Source organism: Atractosteus spatula, chromosome 10 (assembly GCF_055471065.1).
Source record: "Atractosteus spatula isolate fAtrSpa1 chromosome 10, fAtrSpa1.hap1, whole genome shotgun sequence".
Lineage (NCBI taxonomy): Eukaryota > Metazoa > Chordata > Actinopteri > Semionotiformes > Lepisosteidae > Atractosteus > Atractosteus spatula.
In genome coordinates this window covers 28,508,434-28,529,815 of record NC_142715.1, presented here as the reverse complement: position 1 = coordinate 28,529,815, position 21,382 = coordinate 28,508,434, and the positions used below count along the sequence as shown (strand labels likewise).

At 44.3% G+C, this 21,382-nt stretch overlaps 1 non-coding gene across 1 annotated transcript; it reads right to left on the bottom strand.

The window, feature by feature from the left end:
* Window positions 1–1,803: 1,803 nt before the first annotated feature.
* trnap-agg (transfer RNA proline (anticodon AGG)) lies at window positions 1,804–1,875 on the bottom strand. Its single transcript has one exon. It is a non-coding gene; the product is annotated as a tRNA-Pro (tRNA).
* Between the last annotated feature and the right edge of the window lie 19,507 nt (window positions 1,876–21,382).

The window sequence follows — 21,382 nt, the reverse complement described above, 5'->3', positions numbered from 1 at the left end:
CACAATTTCCCACCATTTCCATAGTGTAGTGGTTATCATGTTAGCCTCCCATGTGAAATGTCCCCGGTTCGAAACAGAGCAGCTTTTTTTGTTGCCATGCACACTGTTTGGGGATTCGCCTAGCGCTGTGATCGAACAGACCCACTCACCTCTTAGTGTGGCGGGATCTGCACAATGCATGTCGCAGCGCTTTCTGCTTTCACTTCAATGTGCTTCCTGATGTCGAGTTGTGTGCTGTGCAGAGGCTCTGAAAGTGAGAGCAATGAAAAGGTGCACAGCGCTGTGAAAGAAAACACAGAGAAGTGAAAGGCAGTCCTTTCTCTATGACCGGGGTAAAGTTAGCTTGAAGTTCGAAAACGATTTTGGCACGCCTGTAGTGCTTTCGCGAAATCTCTTAGAGTTACAAAAACACTTGCTTTGTGTATAAAATGCATTGTGAATGCTTTCTCAGCCTTCACTTTGTCATTTTTATGACATTTTTTTTACCACGCTCGAATATTGTTTTGTCCATATCTTCACAATGAAAGCACAGAACGTCTTCAAACCAAATGTATTTTAAAGACCGCAACTTGTGGAAATTTCCACAGTCTCTACATCAAACTTTCAGTGAGCTAATTTCGTTTTTTAAACCTCCGGTTTTTCATCGATGCGTAATTACGCACTAACTGGAACCCGGGGGACCGCTGTGTGCACATGTTCACAATGCGAGAAATACTGTTCAATACGGCTTCATGCGAAAAACCCGTATATGACCTTAGGAAGCAGAACAGTGCAGTCTCCAATTACCCAGACTGTAAGATGACAAGATGAGTTGATGGAAAGAGCACAAAAGTTCAGCTCGTACAATAGGCAACGAAGGTCCCAGCGTCATCATCGCACTTGAAAGGACTGCCTTGCAGACCAAGGGCAGTGGGCGGTGCCCGGTAAGAGGGGCAGAGGCGGTAAGACATGATGCTGAGAAGCATGAAGTTAGGGGGATTAGCTCAAATGGTAGAGCGCTCGCTTAGCATGCAAGAGGTAGCGGGATCGATGCCTGCATTCTCCAGGTCTGAGTTTGGGGCTCCAGGAGCCTGGTGTTCTCCTTTAGCCTCTGCGACTTCTGACAGGTGCTCCTCCGTTGCGGAGAGAACGTCCTTCAGTTGTCAAGCGTTGAAGGGCCACACCTCCTTCCCAACCTCAGTCTGTACTGAGTGTGTCTCCGGCATTTTCTCGTCCAATTTGTCAGCTTAGCAAGTGAAAAGTATATCTGAGTGAAAACAGTGCTGATAATACTCTCACGAATTGTTAGAAGACGTGCTTTTGATCATCGATTGCTTAACAATCACATTCGTTCGCCTTGAGCCATCAAGCTCGTAGTTTTCCTTCAAATCTTGAAAGCTCTCAGTGAGAACATCATAGGCTGCAGGACGCCCCGTAACTTGAGTACTTCAACAGAAAGAAGAGCAGACAGCTCCACAAATATGCGAGGCGCAGAGAGCGCAAGGCGAGCCGCACACATTTCGGTGGCTGAGAGAGGGCAGTTTTTGCTTCTGCATTTCCCACGTAAGGACACATGACAACAAGCAATCGCGGTGCTCATCTACAACATAGTGGTGATGAGTTTTCAGTACGTGTTCTTTTGAACGAGCAATGAGGTTGCCGCCTTGGACAGCTGACTGCACGCTCTCATTGAGCCACGTGATGAGTATTCACCAGGCTCTTTCAGTCAGTAGTCACATTCCATCGTTTGCCATAAGCAGACGCTGGGAAGTGATGTGGATATCAGTTCCCAGTCTTGTGGACGAGGAGGAAAAGAGCACACAAGGGCTCGTCCGGGAGTTGAACCCGGGATCTCTCGCACCCTAAGCGAGAATCATACCACTAGACCAACGTGCCACAGCAGCCCTTTCCATTTCAATCTGTCAGCGAGCTTGAGGACGGGAGGAGAGGCGTCATTCGCTCGTCCAGTTAGACCTTCATCAATAAGTCAAGAAAGCCGCAATTACACGACTGCCTTGCAGACGATGGGCAGTGAACTGCGCCCGGTAAGAGGGGAACAAGCGGCACTAGGTGACGCCGAGGCATAAGCCCCAGCGAGGGGGCTTAGCTTGTATGGTACAGCGCTTGCTTTGCACGCGAGAGGTAGCGGGATTGATTCCCGCATCCTCCAGGTGTGTGCTTAGAGCTTGATGTGCCGAAAGGTGTCCTTTAGCCTGTGGTCACGCCTTGCATGGAGAGCATCGTGCAGTTGTCAAGTGTTTCGCAGCCACGCCCCCTTTTCATCTTCTCTCTGGCATAAGCGTCTCCGCCACTCTCTCTTGACATTTCATGTCAGCATGTCAGAAGTCCGAGTGACGTTTTTAATGGATGAGTGAGGGCACGATGCTGAAGCAGAGAGGCCACTTCAGCCAGAGAGACTTGTGCTAGGTGAGATCTGAAAGACGGACTCGCAACACAAACAGACCAAAAAAGTATCGGTGAGATCAAAAGGCAAATGCAACATCCAGCAGAGGGTGTCGCAAGATTAGGGAACAGGCGAGTGAAATCCATGTGAGGCAAACTTTCCAGCATGTCCGCCGCAGCTGGCCTCGTTGGCGTAGTAGGTAGTGTGTCAGTCTCATAATCTGAAGGGCGTGAGTTTGATCCTTACACAGGGCAGGGCTGCTTCCTCTTTTGCTCTTTTCAAACACTTGCGGCAACTGTTCGCTCATAACCACGTCTGGAATGTGTGACCTTTACACGGGGGAGAAGCAACGCCGCATCCCTTTTCTAAAGAACATTCACATTTAGAAATAAGTCAAGAAATTTGCCATTACTTTCGCTCGCGCTGCTGTCAGCCTGCCCATGTTGCCAAAGAAAGATTCACTCGACGTCAACATGACAGTACAGTACCACACTCCGTAAGCAAGAACTTCAGTGTTTGCAGTCACCCAATATGCTGATAGTCAAAGGAGCACAAAACACGAAGCGTCAAAAGACAAGATGAGTTGATGGAAAGAGCGTTGAATTGATGAGCACAAAAGTTCAGCTCGTACAACAGGCAACGAAGGTCCCGGCGTCATCATCGCACTTGCAAGGACTGCCTTGCAGACTAAGGGCAGTGGGAGGTTGCTGTTTTGAGACGGAGGCATTGGGATGGTGGGCCGAGATCTATTCTTCTTAAGGAATTCTTCATCGTGAAAGATCGGTCCACAGGTCATCCAAAGAACTCAGGGCTTCTGAAGGGAGTGAGGTGCTGAAACACATGACATGCCCCCTTGATCTCACATGCACAATTCTGCTGCAACATGCACAGCTACCGTCCACACCAGGCAGTGGGGCTTCAGCAGAATTTGCTACGCCACCTGCAATTACATATCCAGCTGCACACATATACATGGCCCTTCTGTCCTTTTCAGGATCTCAAAAAAAAGCATAGCGTGGTTTTCCTGCCACCTGATTGACCTCATCTCCCTCAGAATGTGCCCCGCCACATTCATTGTTGAAGCAGGACGGAGGAGGCTAACGGACACGTCAGAACAGTGAGGTTCAACGATCTCTCCAAAATATTGTGGTTGTAGTGGAAGAGATATGTTTTAAATTGTACCTTGGTATTTCAAACTCTCTCTAGAATGTTATCCATTTCTATTTTATTTTGACAGGAACTGTTAAAAGGCTAATGACACTAGATGAAAAGAGAAGAAAGAAAACACAACATTTCAGCCGTGAAGCCCTCACACCTGAAGAAGGCTCCACGGCTGAAATGTTGTGTTTTCTTTCTTCTCTTTTAAGCATGGAATAGACCCATTACTTGTTCCTTTGCTGCCTACACATGCTGACGCAGCTCCCCACCTGAACTGCTAATGATACTAGATGCCTGGTAGTTTGTGGTACTTGGTTATTGTCTTATGTTTGCTCAAACTGCATATGTGTGATTGCATATTTTTGTGTATTTTCATATGTCAATATTTAATTCACTGACATTCTTGTATGCTTGTAAGGAAGGCAGATTGGATTTGACACAGGACGCCTGCTCATATATGTTAATCTTTGTTGGGCTAGAAAAACAAAAGGCTGTGCTGGACTGTACCACTATCATAGAAAATTTTTTTCAGGACACATCGCAGTTCCATAGTAGAAGTTATCAATAGTAGAATTCCATAGGACATTATTTATCAACATCTAACACTACCCAGTGTGAGACTCTGCCAGTAAACCTCAGAGCATTGAGTTCTCCACTGGTGAAGATGGCTTTCTGAAGTCATGAAGTCCACTGCTGGGGTGCCTGAGAGACAGTGATTGAATCCTGGCTGGAATTAGGCTCTCTGTTAGTGTTGATCTGTGGGAATTATGTGGTAAAAAGGGAAAACTCCTTTACTTTAGTCACTTTGAAAGTTCAAACGTACAGATCTTCAGAAACCCCAGTCTGAAGGATGAAGCAGGTTCTGCTCAAGGAATTGCCTACGTTTTGCTCCATTCACTCCAAGCAGATAGTCCAACATTTGCCTTCTCTTGGCCATGATTACACTGCCCTTTCTTTCATCTTTGTCCTTCTACAAAGATTCCAGGACTCTTAATCCACCATAATATCAGAAGCCAAAATTAACCTTCTAACATGTACAAATCATTTGCAATGAAAGGAGGTGGAAGGGTTTAGAACGTTTGTAAGACCTGGTTGATTACCACACATAGACATACTTTGTTGTCAGTTTTTTTTCTCTTTGAAAGGCTATAGGAGGGGCGTGATGAACTGTACAACTATCATAGAAGATGTTTTTCTTCTAAGGACACTTCTGTAGCGGCAAGGCGTATTTAAAATACAGGAATTAAGTTTGCTGCTCCCTTGCCAGTCCCTCTCTCCCTCATCTCAGTGCAGCTGGATACAGAGAGGCCATTCCATCTGGTTCACATTTAAGGTGTTTTTCTAGCTGATAGAGTTTCCTGATAAGGAACAGCTCCCAAGGCTGAGATTCACCAGCCACCCTAATAAGTGGTCATCTCTGGCGCCTTACTGTCTGGGAGATTCCATGGGAGAGTCTCATCCCAAGGTTTACAACCCTAAGGTCAGAGGTCACTGTTACTCATCCTCCACCTCAATCAGCCAATCAGGAACTGGTAGGGCAGGGTAACCCCACATGGGTCTCGAATGCCCGCGGAACTTTAAGCCAATGAACTACCGTAGTTCCTCCAGATAAAACAGGCAGCACAACACCCCGAAGAGGCCCCTCCAGGATGCTCTCAGACTCAGCTCGGACAATCACGTGACGGCCAGTGTGTCCGAGTGCCAGGACTTGACTTTGTTCTAAGAATCGAGAATGGAGGTTGCCCGGGCGTAACAAAAGGATCCACCCGAGGTTAGCCCAGCAGCAAGACTCGTGAACAGCTGGTACTCCACCTCCAAAGCTTGCCTGATCAACGAGTGAACTACGGTCGGAACTGTCGACAGCTGAATCACAGGATTCAGGACTAGCGCTACATCAGGAACGAACTGGTCTCCTTCCCATCTAAAGAGTGTGACTTGCTTGCTCGCAGTCACTTTCCATGTGCACAAGCTCTGCTAGTTCAGCCGGGACGAACTAGGTCTTCAGAGAGCCCACTGCCTGTGCACAGCAGCAAGAATCTCTCCTTCCTTCTCCCACACTGAACAGGACTGGCTGGCACCAGGCAGGAGGACACCAATCGGATGCAGCAACAGCCTGTCGCTGTTCCCTTGTGTCCGTGGGAGATCTGAATCCACACAGATTTGATGAGTATTCAACATTCTGCATTACAGCTCGAGAATTCAATTGTTACCTCAACCTGAGTTTATATCAATTTAATTCCTATCAGTGATGTACTTGCTTGCGAGTATCTAGTGTAGAAGTTGTAATCAAAGCTCATTTACAAAACGGTACACATGAATGGTATACTGAATGTATGTCCCTATTGGTTTGTAACTCTTCGTTATTGAATATATACCTTTTGTATTCTGCTAACCCTCACTATAAGATCTGTTATGTTTATATGCACATTTTATGTATTAATAAATGTATTGTCGTGTATTAATATTCATGCTGTCACGATTGCAGTCCCTCCCCCTTAAGGGTGCTCCGGTTCTTTCACGTCGGATTTGATTTTTTGCACCTGCCCCCTGTTTCAGCTTCCTTCCAGCCCCCCTTAAAAGCCAGACGCCCACTCGGTTCGGGTCTCTGCATTGATTCCTGCATCGTGCGAGCCCGGGACCTGGATGCGCCAATGAATTGAGTTATCTACTAGTGAAAATGATTTGCTGAAGTAGTGAAATCCACTGCTGGGATGCCTTGCTGAGTTGCTGATGATTTGCTGAAGAAATGAAATCCATTGCTGGTGGAAACAATGAGGGAACATGTCTGGGAGACAGTGACTGAATCCTGGCTGGAATCAGGCTGGCTGCTAGTATTGATCTGTTGGGATCAAATGGGACACTTTAGAGTCACTTTAGAGTAAAACAGCAACGGGTCGCCTTGATAGTCAGTTAGGGGGGATTCAGCTCTCTCATTATAACTTAGCCAATAATTTCTGCTGTTATATAACAATATAGAGATTTTCAGTTTTCTTCTCAGAATTTTGATAGTGCTAATAACCTTGGATTAGTCTGTTTTCACTTTGTTAAAGAATCTTCCTTCCGTAAGAGGACTAATTGCAACCTGTAACCTGTAAATAAAGACCTTTTCACTCCAGTTCATTTTGTTCTCAGAATATTGCTGACAACACATTGCTTACAGGAAATGGAAAGTGAAATTAAAATTCCCCTTTGCTGCTAATTGTCTATCATTTGCGATAGGAGACCTGTGTACTGAAGAGTTGTTTTACAAAGGACTGAAAAAATGTACTGTAGCAGACTGTACTGTAGGAAATTTTGTGAATATGGTGCCTTGCAAAACTATGTAGCGGCGAGGCTTATTCATAAGGCAGAATTAAGTGTTTCTGAGCTTTCCCAAATTAGGCCTCATTTCTCTGTTCATCTCTGTGGTGCAGCCACAGAGAAACTATTCATGCAGGCTGATTTAAGGTTCCTTTGAAGGACAGCTCCCAAAGGGGGATGCACTTAGCTAAGCCTGGCTATCATGATCTATGGTCATCCATTGGCGCCTATCTGTCTAGGGAGTGCCAGATGGACATCTGGACTGCATTCCTAAGTGTCAGGAGTAAGTGACTCATATCTCACCTTGATCAACCAATCAGGGACTGGTAGGGCCGAGTAACCCACGTGGGACTCTGATGCCCATGGAACTTTCAGCCAATCAACGAGCTGAAGTTCCTCCAGGTAAAAACAGGCAACATAGAGAGCCTGTGAGATTCAGAAGGGATTCAGGATAATTCTGTGGACTTTTCTAAAGGGAATTCAAAGGAGAATTCCAGGGCAGGACGGCCCAGGAGCAGAAGGCTCCCAAGGGTAGGACATTCTCGCAGCGCGCCTCCTGACCATCCTGAGACTCAGCCCGGACAACCACGGAACGGCCAGTGTGTCCGAGTGCCAGAACTTTCCTTTGTTCTAAGAGTCTAGAGCGGAGGTTGCCAGAGAGTAACCAGAGGATCCACCCGAGGTTAGCATCAGCAGCAAGCCTCATGAATAGGTCGGAACTGTGGACAGCTGAATCACTATTCAGAACTAGCTCTTCCTCAGGATTGAACCGGTCCTCTTCCTGACTTGCTGGGACCCACAGTCATCTTTTCTCCTGTGCACAAACTTTGCTAGTTAAAGCCAACACTAACTAGCTGGTCAGTGAGCATCTGCAGCGCACCGTCGCAAGCCGCACAGCACAGCCTGGCACCGAGCCAGAGAGCGCGGATTGCACAGCAACAGCCTGCAACTGCTTCTTTGTGCCCGCAGGAGATCTGAATCCCCAAAGATTTAATGAGTATTCAACATTCTGCATTACAGCTCGAGAATTCAATTGTTATACCAACCAGTTGATATCAATTTAATTCCTAAGAGTTATGTACTTGTTTTGAGTATCTAATGTAGAAGTTATAACCAAGTTCATTTATGAAACGGTCTAAATGAATGATATACTGAACGTATGTCCTCTTGATATGTGTAACACTTTGTAACTGACTGAATATATATATCTTTTGTATTCTGATAACCCTCTCGATAAGATCTGTTAGGTTTATATGCATATTCTATGTATTAATAAATGTATCCTCATGTATTAGTACCTGTGTGTGTGCGTTGTTTGAGTTATGTCGCATGGTTGGATTCTAAAGCCATCAAAAGAATCAACTTTGTGATTTACTGCTACGATTAATAATTGTCCCAGTAAATGCCCAAACCCTACAGAACTGGTGCCTTCAGAGAGTGCACTACATTTAATTTTGCTATGATTACAACTATTTGGACATTTAATATTAATATTCCAAAATTTTATTAAACTTGATATCTGAGGTTAAGATATGCTATAGAAAATGTCTGCAAAAAGTAAAGAGAAGAAAAAATATGATGACTGACATGTATTCGGGCAAACCAGGCTACCCAGAGAACACAGAACCAGTGACCACAGCCTAGCCATAGAAACTGGACACACACAAACCTGACTGCTCAGACAGGACAGGCTCAGTGACCACAGTCTGGACACAGAAACTGGTCACAGACAGACCTGACTGTCCAGAGAGCACAAATTCTGCTCCCACTGCCAGCAGGGAGAAGCAGAGACAGAGATGCACTTTCTGCAGTACTGATGAAACACTGTTCAATTGTTCCATATTGCTATCACACAGGTGTTATTCCAGTCTTTCTTAGCTGTAAAAAAAATGTTATGTAAGTTTTTGTTTTTCCAGATATACACTGTCTATTATCTAAAGGGGTTGTTTCCCATTGTTATTGTCTATGAAATGGTCACTTCTTGTGCCCTAAATGTTCCCTGAGATTCAGAGATTTTCTCATTCCTGGATTGAGCAGTGAGAATTTTTTTTCCAACTTTTAAGTTCAAATACAGAACAAACACATACAGTATAAACCTTTACAGCATTATATATCTAAAATGGTAAATATGCACGCATGAGCAAAACAAAACCAAAAGAGAAAATACATTTTGCTCTGGTCAATAAAAACAACATTTTCAGTTGGAAGCTTTTCACAAGCATGTTTTTCTTCCTTTTTTTTTCTAATTGTTTTCTCGCGCAACATTTAAGGGAAAGAGAGATGCAGTTGTTTAATAGAGCAGTTGTATCTTTCTTTCTCCTATTATGAGTGGCCCTGCCATCATTCTGCTCCGATTACTTCTTGCTGTTTATGCGGCAATGGCGATTTAACAGCTCAGGCAGACTGAGTGGAGAAGATGATCTGTGTCTTCGTAACATCTAATAGAAATTTCTCCTGGAATGTCTCTTAAGTGGTTTAATCCCATTATTTCTTACCTGAGAAAAAAAGGATTCTGTCAGGAAAACACATGAGTTAGAGAAGAGGTATTCACCCATTTTTCATATATTTTAAAGATTTTTTTTTAAAATGACATGGGATGAAATGTGTGACTTTCTTGACAAAGTCACACACACCACAGGGAACCACCACAGGATATAGTTTGCCACAGGAAATAAGATTTTATAACTGAATCCTACAAAAACTATAAAACAGAGGCCTATTGGACATTACTGTAGTTAAAGCTCACCTTAGAAATTGTTGGTGATTGGACAGCAGTCCCAAAAGTCTATTCGCTAAACTGAGACAGAATATGCAGGGTTTTCTTTTGTGTTTTTGTTGATGTTTGTTGTTCTTGTCAACAGCAGTACAGTATGTTACTTAAAATGACCGTTACATTGATTATCTTAAAAAGCAAAATACAGTCTGTATCATGTTATTTGAGGATGGATACATGACAAATAGAAAGTGAAACCGACAACCGAAACTGAATTATTCATCTGTGGGAATGTCCCATGTTTTTTACTGTGCAGAGTAGGGCAGATAAAAACAAAGTGAAAGAAAGAAGAAAGAAGAGGCGGAGGTAATGCCAATGCTAACCAAAAAAGGTTATTTAATCTCACTAAAACTGATTGGATGATGTGCTAGTGGGCAGTGAGCAGGTGTTTATTAGGAGGAAATAAAAGGATGTTAATTTTTTATCTGCTCTAAGTGAACGGAACAAGCTCACTTAGAAACAATGATAAAGCATCCTAAAGTTAACACTCTCAACTGGGTGGATGAAGAGTCAACTAAATTTAAGAACACAATTGCAGAAATAAACATTGTCCAAAATGGATTTAGACACCTTTAAAACAGAAGATCCGCTTACATGTTTAAGTGATCTCTCCAGTGAAGGTTTTAATGAACTTAATGAAAACCCAACTGCTTCGGATTTGAAAAATAAAGTGGAACCTGGTAAGTTATTAACATTGAAGAGTATTTACAGAAAGTTAAATTTGAGATTGCCATAAAAGGTTATTAGCTGAGGTAAGACAATTGACAAGTATCAGTAATCATAGCTGTTTTTGATCCGTAATGGAAAAATAAACAGTGCTGTGCTAGTTCATTAGCACTGTATATTTAGCATTTGTACTACAGAATTTAAGCATTTAATCCATGTGCAGTTAACATGGACAGGGGTGGTGTACCAGGACAGTTTGTGAGCCTAATTTTAACAAGTGAATCATATTGAAGGGTTAAGGGTTAAAAGTGCTACTATATTAACTAGATGAGGATAGGAAAATGGATTTGTTTGGAACTTTGTGTGGGAATGATTAAAAATAAGCAACTCTTTTTCTTTGTGGTCTGGTAGATTTGTGCCAATGTATGCCTTGGTAGCAAAATGTCATTGTAACTGTGCTAGAAAATTCATTCTTATTTGCAGCAGTCCTTTGATTATGAAAGTTAGACAGTAACCAGAAATGATCAATTTACAGAACAGTCATTGCTGTTGTACTAATGAGAAAGGTACTGTACTCGGATTACTCAGATATTGGAAGTTGCTTTAGATTAAATGTTTTTTGAATTTTAGAAGCAACAATCTGTTTGTCTGCTAGTCTAAGTCTGTCAGTAAGTAAGTTTGGAGCACAGAAACAAAGTGCAGGAAGTGAATGGTTCAAAATAAATCTAGAACAATTTCACAGGCAAATTGACTCCAAATTAGGTTGTTCAAGAAAAAAACAAAAATTATTAACCAAACATGTAAAGTTTTATTCCATACTCAAAAGAAAACAAACACAACGCCGGCTGTGGAAACACAATGTTTTGGCTGACTGCCCTATCTTTCTTACACCCGAAGAAGGCTCCACAGCTGAAACTTTGTGTTTAGTTTCTTCTCTTTTCAGCATTGAAATAAACCTTTACTTGTTCCTCTGCAGCCTACACATGCTGACTAATTGTATTATTAAATGAAGTTTGAGAGGAATAACAGTAACACTTTAGTCTCACCCAGCTGTTTCTAAACATATTTGTTATTTAAATTAACTATTGTCACAGAGGTCAGAAGGGACAAACCGTGGAGAGGCAGGAGAGTGAAAAAGGCCCCATGTGAAGCGGCGGAATGGGGGTTAGCTCGGGCTCAGCCGTGCAAAGAGTTCTGGAGTGCCGTAAAGAAACCTATGCCCTCAGGTCATGGATGGAGTGGCGACCTGGTGCTAGGCGGGTCTCAGAACATCTGAACGTCAATGCTGAGCGAAGCAGAATAAGTGACCCGGAAATATATAGCCCCAGAGAGAGAGACACCGGAAGGAGAGCAAAGCACAGGAAACTAGGGACAGGACAGAGAAGCTACAGAGGGCATGACAGTACCCCCCCCCCCCCCTTCATGGGCGGCTCCTGACTCCCAACAAATAAATGAGCTGCACAGCACTGGGGGGAGGAAAAACCTCATTTAACTGAAAGGAAACTGCCGGGAGTCCACAGCTGAGAGCTGCCCCCTCCTCCAGGGTATAAACCTTTATTGGGTAGAGGAAGGGGGGGGGGTCAGGTAGAGCTCCGGAGGCTTAAAACAAAAAAAAGACAAGTACACAAGCACAAACCACAACAAACATAAACCTGGGAGACCAGGGTGACAACAAAAAACAGGTAGGAACCAAAAAGGGGACCAAATAGGAGGGGAAACCAGGAAATGAAAAATCAAAACACAAAAACAAAAAATAAAAAGACAAAAACCTGGGAAAAATACCACAAACTGGGCAAAACACGTTCAACATTCTATCACTGATATCGGAATGAACAACCCGAGGAGAGCCAGGCACGAAACCCGTTCACAGACATGGATGCTCAGAGTGATATCCAGCAATGAGAACAGGAAAGCAGGAAAAAAGCTCAACATTCTATCACTGATATCGAAGTGATCTACCTCAGGAGAGCCAGGCACAGGGCCCACTCACAGGCACGAAAGAATGGAATGATATCAAGCGATGATGACAGGAGGGCCAGCTCAACATTCAATCATGGATGCCAGGAGAGACAACCCGAGGAAAGCCAGGTATTCAGGAGTGTATGTTGGAATGGCATAACACAGAATGACCCGCTCACAGACACGGAAGTCAGGAGTAGCATCCCGAGATTAGAATAGGAGAACTGAAAAAAAAAGCCCAGAAAAAAAGAAAAAACTGCGGCAAGACAAAAAAGCGCCGCTCGCAGGGTCGTAGATGGGTCAGCATTCTGTCATGGATGTCGGAAGGGACATACCGTGGAGAGGCAGGAGAGCGAAAAGACCCTATGCGAAGCAACAGGAACGGGGGTTAGCCCGGGCTCAGCAGTACAAAGAGTTCTGGAGTTCTGAACACCTATGATTTTAGCAGGAATTGCGAGTGCTTTGCACATGTTGAACTTCAAGTACGAACTACTACAACAGTGGTAGACATAATTCAATATCACCGGCAAAGTCCAATACCGGCAACGTCGGAGAAAATCATGTTCACCCAAGGAATTTAGTCTTTGAATGGCTGGCAGGAAAATTCATTTATACTCCCGTTACACTGTAAGCTAAAACATGTTAAAATAACAACACAGATTTGATGGAGAACCTGACAAGAATTATTAGGTTATTAGGTATGTTGATATAATGGTATATTTACTTTAATTTTAATATAAATGTAAACAAACATGTTGTATAATCCATTGAAATTTTGTTGCAATTTTAAAATATGTTAGCTGAGGATACGAGGGGGGCTATTATACCTTGTGAAACATGCAAAACAACTGTAAAAAAGGCTGGTATTTGAATAAAATTGGCGATCAAAAGAAAACCACAATTCACGGTGTATTATCATCAATATCCTTCGAAATCGATGGTCAAATGAAGGATTTGAAGAAACTATGAAAAAAGCAACAATAATAGCAGAGGAGTTTGGTTGTTGCTTTTCAATTCATTAGATTTCCATGGAGTCGCGCTGCTACAAACAGCACAAAGGATGAAACAGCTCCCTCGTTATTGCTACATTTATGCCGGTTTGTGCTGTTGAAAGCATCACAGAAGATGAAGTTGCAGTCACTTCCGCATGTCATGATATCATTAGATCTGATGACAAGAGCTGAAGCCTCCGGCATTTTCCAAGCCAGCAACGTGAGGAAGATCGGCCCTGCGGAAGGTAGTATGACCAAGCTGTCTAAGATGCTGGATTTAGGCTACAGTCTTTCTCAGGCGTGGGTTTGAATCCCACCGCTGCCAAATAACACTGTTTTAAGACTTTGTTTCCTCTGATTTGCAAGACGATCAGTAAAAGAGTCTGTTGAGATGCTGCCCAAGGTGTTTAGAGATAGACTTTCTAAAAGACAGGCTGTCAGCTTAACATCAAGGATAAGAGATCACTTATGAGCCAGTGTACATGGTAGTGTGCCGGCAAGTACATTTACTATTGGCTGTGGTGGCGAGCTGCTTTTCTGTGAAACTGTCTGTAAAGCTTTTACTACTTCACGCCGAATCATCAGCAGGGGTAAAGCTTATTAAATCTTTGCGCATAGCGCTCCATCAGAAATACTTGTCCATGTTCAAAAGCAATCTGGGGGTTTACTTCATGCTTTCACAAAGCACACCTTACAGGAAAGATTTAAATGGGGAATTGATTGTGCTTCTTGATGTTGTTCCTGTGGTTGCCTTGGTTACAATGGTGAACGTTCTTTGACGTTAAGTTCGACATGTGCAAAACACTTACAATTCCCGTAAATACTATAGGTGTTTACGTTTCACTGAGTCTAATCGACGGAATTGAAGCCGTTTTGTTATTCGGTTGTAAAACCCAAAACAGTAGTAGCAGTTAGAAGTTTGCTGTGCTTCCAGGATCATTTTCAGCCTTATAAACTGGTTATCACGCTGCTGATCACTATATTAAGCAGTTAATAGCCTGGAGCTGTTTAGACTGCTCTTGTCATTTCTTTTAATAAGAAGCACCGAACAATTTTAGAAAGCTTTTCAAGTTCTGACATAAATTTATTTCTGGCCATCAAATGAGAGACTCCATAATATTAAAAAGTGCTTCGATCTTTAAGTCGTGGTTTTACAAACTAGGGTACTGAGGGAGTGCCCATACATGCTCTGCAATGGGGAAGAAATCAAAATTCTCATCTGTGCTGTGAAGGAGATTTTCAAATGCTTCCATCATATTGCTTTCATGCTAGGATACAAGTGTGTATAAGTGTTTGGTTTTCACTGATTCTTGTTGAAGAATTGGGGATTTACGGTGAAAGAATCAGTATCCTCGGAATGCAGAAGCTTTGTTTCTCAGCAATCGTAAGGATCCCGAAGACAGGTCTATGTAGAGCAGTGTGATGATTTGTATTAAAAAGACAATGTCAGCATTTCAAAGGATGTAGGCAGCATGAATAAAACAATGCAGAGCTCAGTAAAAACAATCTGAAGCCGTAATTCCCTTCATATCCCAAGCAGTGCATTCTGACACGGTGGCTGTACAGAAGAAAATGAGAAATGCCCAACTTTACCCACCTCATTGCGGTTACTGCTACTCCTGCTTCAGTAGCTTTAAGATTCTCCTGACATCTGATTGTCTTGCATCTAACATTAAGAGGATTTCTCTGCTGGCCACGAGACACGAACTGGCAACTTTCCAGCCACAGGCACAGATCCCTAGCCACCGCACCACCCCATATACTATGGTACTACGGCGCTGAGCTCACTCTGGTGCAGTTCAGCAATGTGAGAGGAAGGGCAGTAACGCAATGGATAACGCAGATCAGAAGATTGTTGGTTCATCTCCTGCTTGACTCATGTTGCTTTTAAACCTATCAGGCTCCTCAGTAATAAATGTCCTATGTGTAAGTGAACTGCACCTGAGAGCTATAGAACCACACATTGGGTCAATTGCAGCAAACTTTCGAAAGGAGCACACAGCTGCGGACTAGTTAACACGGTTCTATCTAGAAATCATCTCCAGCTCTGAGCTCAATTGCAACGAAAATCCATGTGGAACAAACCTGGAGAGCAGCTGAATTTATGCTCAGGTTTCAGCACTGTTGTTTTTTTTCTAATTAACACTAACTGCAGGGGTTCTGAATCAAAACCTTTCAATTATTCTGATCAGTGTGTTAATATGTAGGTCATAATTGTTATTTTTTCTGTCTCGTTCAAGTATATAACTGGAAATCGATATTTTAATTTAGTTATTTCCAACTCAACAACGGCATATATTTTAAAATATTGCAGATCTGGGTAAGTTTGCTCTCAAAAGCAGGAAACTTAGAACAGGACTTAACTTCCACATTCAATTTATTGGTGATTCTTTGCTACGCACTGAACCTTTTTATTTTTATCTTGAACAGAGAGAGCTATAAAGGGGCCTGAATCAAGTGTTCAGAATCATGCGGATCAGAAAATTGTAGATCTGACTCCCGCCTGGCTTGTCAATCGGGCTCCTCAGTAATAAATGTCCTTTATGTAAGGGAACTGCACCTGACAGCTATAGAACCACACATTGGGTCAATTGGAACAAACTTTTGAATGGAGCACACAGCTGCGGACTAGTTAACCAGGTGTTAACCATACTGTCTGGAGTTCATCTCCAGCTCTGAGCTCAATTGCAATGAAAAACCGTGTGGAACAAAGCTGGAGAGCAGCTGAACTTGTGCTCAGGTTGCAGCACTGTTGTTTTTCTAATTAACACTAACTGCAGGGGTTCAGAATCAAAGCTTTTTAATTATTCTGGTCAGTATGTTAATATGTAGGATATGAAGTATGTGGGTATATGTAATATCATAATCATTTTTTTTGTCTGTTCAAGTATATAACTGGATATTGTCGATAATTTAGTTATTTCCAATTAATTATTCCATATATTTTAAAATATTGCAGATGTGGGTAAGTTTGCACACAAAAGCAAGAAATTTAGAACGGGACTTAATCCGACACTACTGATTCTTTAATCGTAAATCACCAATTCTTCAACAAGAATCAGCTAATTGAAACCCAAACACATATTCACATCAGTGTCCTACTCTAATAACATTATGATGTAAACATTAAAGAATCTGTGTGGTCTCGTGTTATTTTTCTTACCATAAGAACCATAAAATTGTTTCCCAATTTGTCGGGATCGCAAAGAGTAAATTCAGATTAATCCATTGGGATTGTACTGGATTTGATTGAGATTTTGAAATGTTCCTTGCAAAGTTATTCAATTTTGCTTGAACTTTTAATAAAAAGGTGATCTGAAATGTCTTAGCTTAAAATTTCTAATGTTGCTGTCACTAAACTTGGACGTGATGTTCCAAAGTTGTGCAGTGTGATTTTATTCTTCAAGAATTCTCGCTGTGTGAGCCTTTACTGTGACATGAGATTTATTTTACATTATCTACATGGAGTATGTATGAGTACATATGATTATGATTAAATATAGTGAAATATAAACATATCAAATGCAGATGAACATTACAACAAGAAATCACGTTAAAATCTCATGGTAAACCAAGGTTTGAGTTTTACAACTTCAAGTACAACAATTTCAGTACAAAAAGAGCAGGATGAAGACATTAAACACAAAACAGACACATTAAAATACAGAATCAGGTATTTAAATTGCCACCTGGGCAGAAATGTTACTGGGTGTTAACAGGTGAGAACAGTCCTGTGACTCATCATTCATTCTGACAATGGAGCAGCAAGAGGTGAAACTCTGGACAGAAACTGCAGACAATGGAGCAGCAGGAGGTGAGACTGCAGACAAGGTGAGAAAGAGAGTGAATGAGACAGGAGTAGGTAAAGGTTTATTCCATAGTGAAAAGAAAAGAGACACAATGTTTTGGCTTTGGTGCCTCCTTCATGTATGAGGGGCAGCTGATAAATCAAACAAAAGAACAAAAGACGGTAGTGGAGAGAAGACGAGCAGGAGAGAAAGAGCATCAGCACTCAGGTGGTGTGAAGTCAATGAGACGGAGCTGGAGAGCTGTTCTCACACTGACAATACCAGCTAACAGCTCTGACCTCTCAGTCACTCTGCTCCTCTGGACAACTGAGACAATGACAGTTTACAACTGCTCTTTCTGTCAGAATGCTGCTGGTTTGTCAGAGAGCTGCAAAATGTTAAATGTGGACAAAAAATGCTTCATTCAAATCAGTCTTTTAGGGACCTTTTTTTCTTATTCTATCAACATTGCAGTCTTTTTTCTGAAAAAATGAAACAAAGGATTACTATAAATTATAGAAATCATAAATTATAATAAAACCAACCTTTATTATGAATAGAGATATAAAACTATCTATTGTAATCAGAAATATAATTTGTCTAACTAATTAAATCCCATAAAACTAATGGATGCACAGAACATGTAGTTTGGTGTACTTAGATTATCAGAAGGCTTTTGACCTACTTTCCATTTCACATTTTCTGTTTAAAAAATGATTTTCAATACCTGATCTCTTGGATGTCTTGGAGATATCCAACCAATTGGCAACAGGAATTGTTCACATTACCGTCTATTAGTAAACATTGTTCAGATATGGATCTATTACATTGAAAGTTTGATCCCTTTATTTCAATACACGTTTAAGTGCTGTTATTTATTTCAATACAGGCGAAGGATCTGGAAATATATGAAAAAACAACATATATATTTGTATGTGTATATATATAGATGTGTATATTTTACGTACATATATTTGTAAACAATGCTACATTATTTTTCATCGTATATTCAACAAGATACAACATACTGAAAGTCCTTCACGTGAAGTGCATAGCAACAATCACTAAGGAAGTGCGTCATGTGGCAGGATGTAGGAGGAGTGATCGCTCAGTTCCTGTTCCTGCTTCAGGTGTGAATTAAAAACTTTGCAGTAATATAGACTCGTAGGGGCGTAGGAGTTTTAGTGTTTGTCATTTTAGTATCAGCACAGCACACTCTCTGTATTTGTGTTCAACTTCTCGGCCTTTTGGCTAAGATCAAGTTCAAGTGGCATGCCCGCAGTTCTTGTCTTACCAAAGGTCTAGAAGGCGATCGAAGATCCTGAAGAGTGCTTGAGCTGGTATCGCTCTAGGTTGAGCCTAGGGGGTTAAGGCCAAGCAGCAGTTGAGCTGGGTGGGATCCGGCAGCAGCGTTCTCTCTCTCTGCTCTCTCCTCTCCCCTCCCCCTTTCTCTTGCACCGCCTCCTTGGCCTCTTGGCTGGGAGTAGGTAAACGTGGCCTGCCCGCGGTGCCTGCTTTCTTCCTCGAGACTCGGAAGCGCTATCCGCTCCCTCTCTCTCTCGCTCTCTCTCTCTGCCTCCTTGGCCTCTTGGCTGGGAGTAGGTACACGTGGCCTGCCTGCGGTGCCTGCTTTCTTCCTTGAGACTCGGAAGCGCTATCCGCTCCCTCTCTCTCTCACTCTCTGCCTCCTTGGCCTCTTGGCTGGGAGTAGGTACACGTGGCCTGCCCGCGGTGCCTGCTTTCTTCCTTGAGACTCGGAAGCGCTATCCGCTCCCTCTCTCTCTCGCTCTCTCTCTCCCTCTCTCTCTGCCTCCTTGGCCTCTTGGCTGGGAGTAGGTACACGTGGCCTGCCCGCGGTGCCTGCTTTCTTCCTTGAGACTCGGAAGCGCTATCCGCTCCCTCTCTCTCTCTCTCGCTTTCTCTCTCTCTGCCTCCTTGGCCTCTTGGCTGGGAGCAGGTACACGTGGCCTGCCCGCGGTGCTTGCTTTCTTCCTCGAGACCCGGAAGCACTTTCCGCTCTCCTCTCCTCTCTCTCTCTCTCCTCCTGCGCCTGCACCTAGCTGGGCTCTGCCCGCAAGGACAAAGGCCAGGGCTCCCTCGCTGCTTCTTTAGCTCCCTTTGCTCTCCCGCTTTCCCTCCTTTTTTTCCCTCTTCTCTCCCTCAGAGATGGCAGACAAGAGGACACTGATCCGGTTCCACTGGACGAAGAAGACCGAGACGATGCCGACTGCGAAGACCTTCTTCATGACTTTCCTTAGAGGGATCTTGCAGTTGGTGGCCGGAGATCTCTACTGCCTCCAGGACAACAAGGCAGAGAGGTACATGGAGGCCTACATGGCCACGGACGCCTCATACGAAAAGGCAACGAGACTAATCAGGGAAAAAGGTAAGCACCCCGGTTTCTCTGATTTCAGGCCGGAGCCTATGAGGAAGACAAACCAGAGGACCATCACGGTTTGCACATACAACCCCTACGTACCTACGGAACGGATAACAGCGTACCTAGGGAGGTATATAACCGTGGTGGGAAAACCAACTGAGGTCAGGGACGAAGGCGTCTGGTACGGCAAACGCCAGTACCGAGTCCTCCTAAAAGAGGACCCAGAGGGCGTCGACCGTTTCCAGCACCCCACGGCTCGCTTCAACATCGGAGCCGACAGGGGGTACCTTTACTACCCCAGGATGCCGGATTTTTGCAGCAAGTGCAGACAGTCCGGCCACAAAGCCAACACATGTGACATCGTCAGATGTCACAACTGTAACGAGGACTGGCACCTGGCAAAAACCTGCCGGGCAGCCAAAAAGTGCGACGGATGCGGCGCCGAGGGACACCTCCTTCGCCAATGCAAGGTAAGCAAACCTTCGTTTGCGCAGGTGGTGGAAGCCAGCAGGCAGAAACCGGTCTCCAGACAAAGGGAGAGGGGTGAGAACAAAGAACCCGCACCTCCCCCGCTGAGGACCGAAACTGCCGAGGCCACACCCCCAGCCGCATCGGTGCCACAAGATGGCCGCCAGGAAGAAGGACAAAATGGCCGACCGGAGGAAGAGCCCTGGATAACTCCCAGCAAAAAGGGAAAGCGAAAGCGGGAGAAGAGACCCAGGGCGGATCCACCTTCGGAAGGACAAAAGAAAAGAGAGGTAAGGGAGAACCGTTTCCTCGCCCTAGAGGAAATGGAACTTTCTTCCCTCGAGGCCCAGGAACAACCAGAGGAGGCAGCCCAGGAAATGGAAACCCTCCCCCACGAGGCCCAAGGACGACAGGAAGTAACAACGGAACCCCCCTCCCCCGAGTCCCACGGACAACAGGAGGAGGCAGCCCAGGAAGAGATAACCCCCTCCCCCGAGGCCCAGGGGCAACAGGAAGAGGCAGCACAGGAAGTCGGAACCCCCTCCCCCGAGGCCCAGGAACAACAACAGGAAGAGGAAGCCCAGGAATTGGAGCCCCCCTCCCCCGAGGCCCAGGAGAAACCGGAGGCTCCCGAAACTCCCAGAAAAAGGGAAGAAAGGAGTCTTCCCGAAGCGGTGGCGGAGAGTATCCTCGAGGAAGACGAGGATTACTTCGAGGCCGCCCTGGAGCCCAGACTGATGGTAGGGCTGGACCTGTCCAGCATGTTTACTTTTCAGTCCCCTGCGAGACCTGGAGGGAGCCCAGCATATTCCCCCCAGGACCCGAACGAGAGGAGTTACATCTAGGCTAAACAGTGCCCAGATGTAGACTCCCAGGTTTCAACTGTAAGTACAGAGAGGAGGTTTAACTTTCACTAGTTTAAATGACTGTGAAACTAACCTTCCTAACAACTAACGTGAGAGGGCTGAGAGACCCAGTGAAAAGACGGGGAGTCTTTCATGATCTGGCCTCAAAGGCTTTCTCAGTTTGTTTCTTACAGGAGGTCCACCTGAAGGATGAAAGCGATAAGCTGACATTCTCCAGGGAATGGACGAAGGGAGAATCATGCTGGAGCGTAGGAGGGGTCCACTCTTCCGGAGTGGGAATCCTCCTCGGAAACCCAGAGATGGCGCTGGTCTCCTCCTTCTCGGTGGTGCAGGGCCGGATCCTGGTCGCAGACATCGACTGGAGGGGGCAGAAGTTGAGAGCGATTAACGTCTATGCTCCGACGGAACCCTCTATCCGGAAGGAAGTGTTTGCTGACCTGGCCAGCTGCTGCACCACCAACAGACAGGTGGTGCTCGGCGGGGACTTCAACGTCGACCGGGAGAAGGGGAGCGACGCTAGCTCGGCAGAGCTGGAGTCGCTACTCAAGCAGTTCTCCCTGGTAGACGGCTTCAGACGGTGCCGCCCTAACGACGCCGGAACGACCTGGAAGAACTCCCGGGGAGTGTGCAGCCGCCTGGACTACATCTT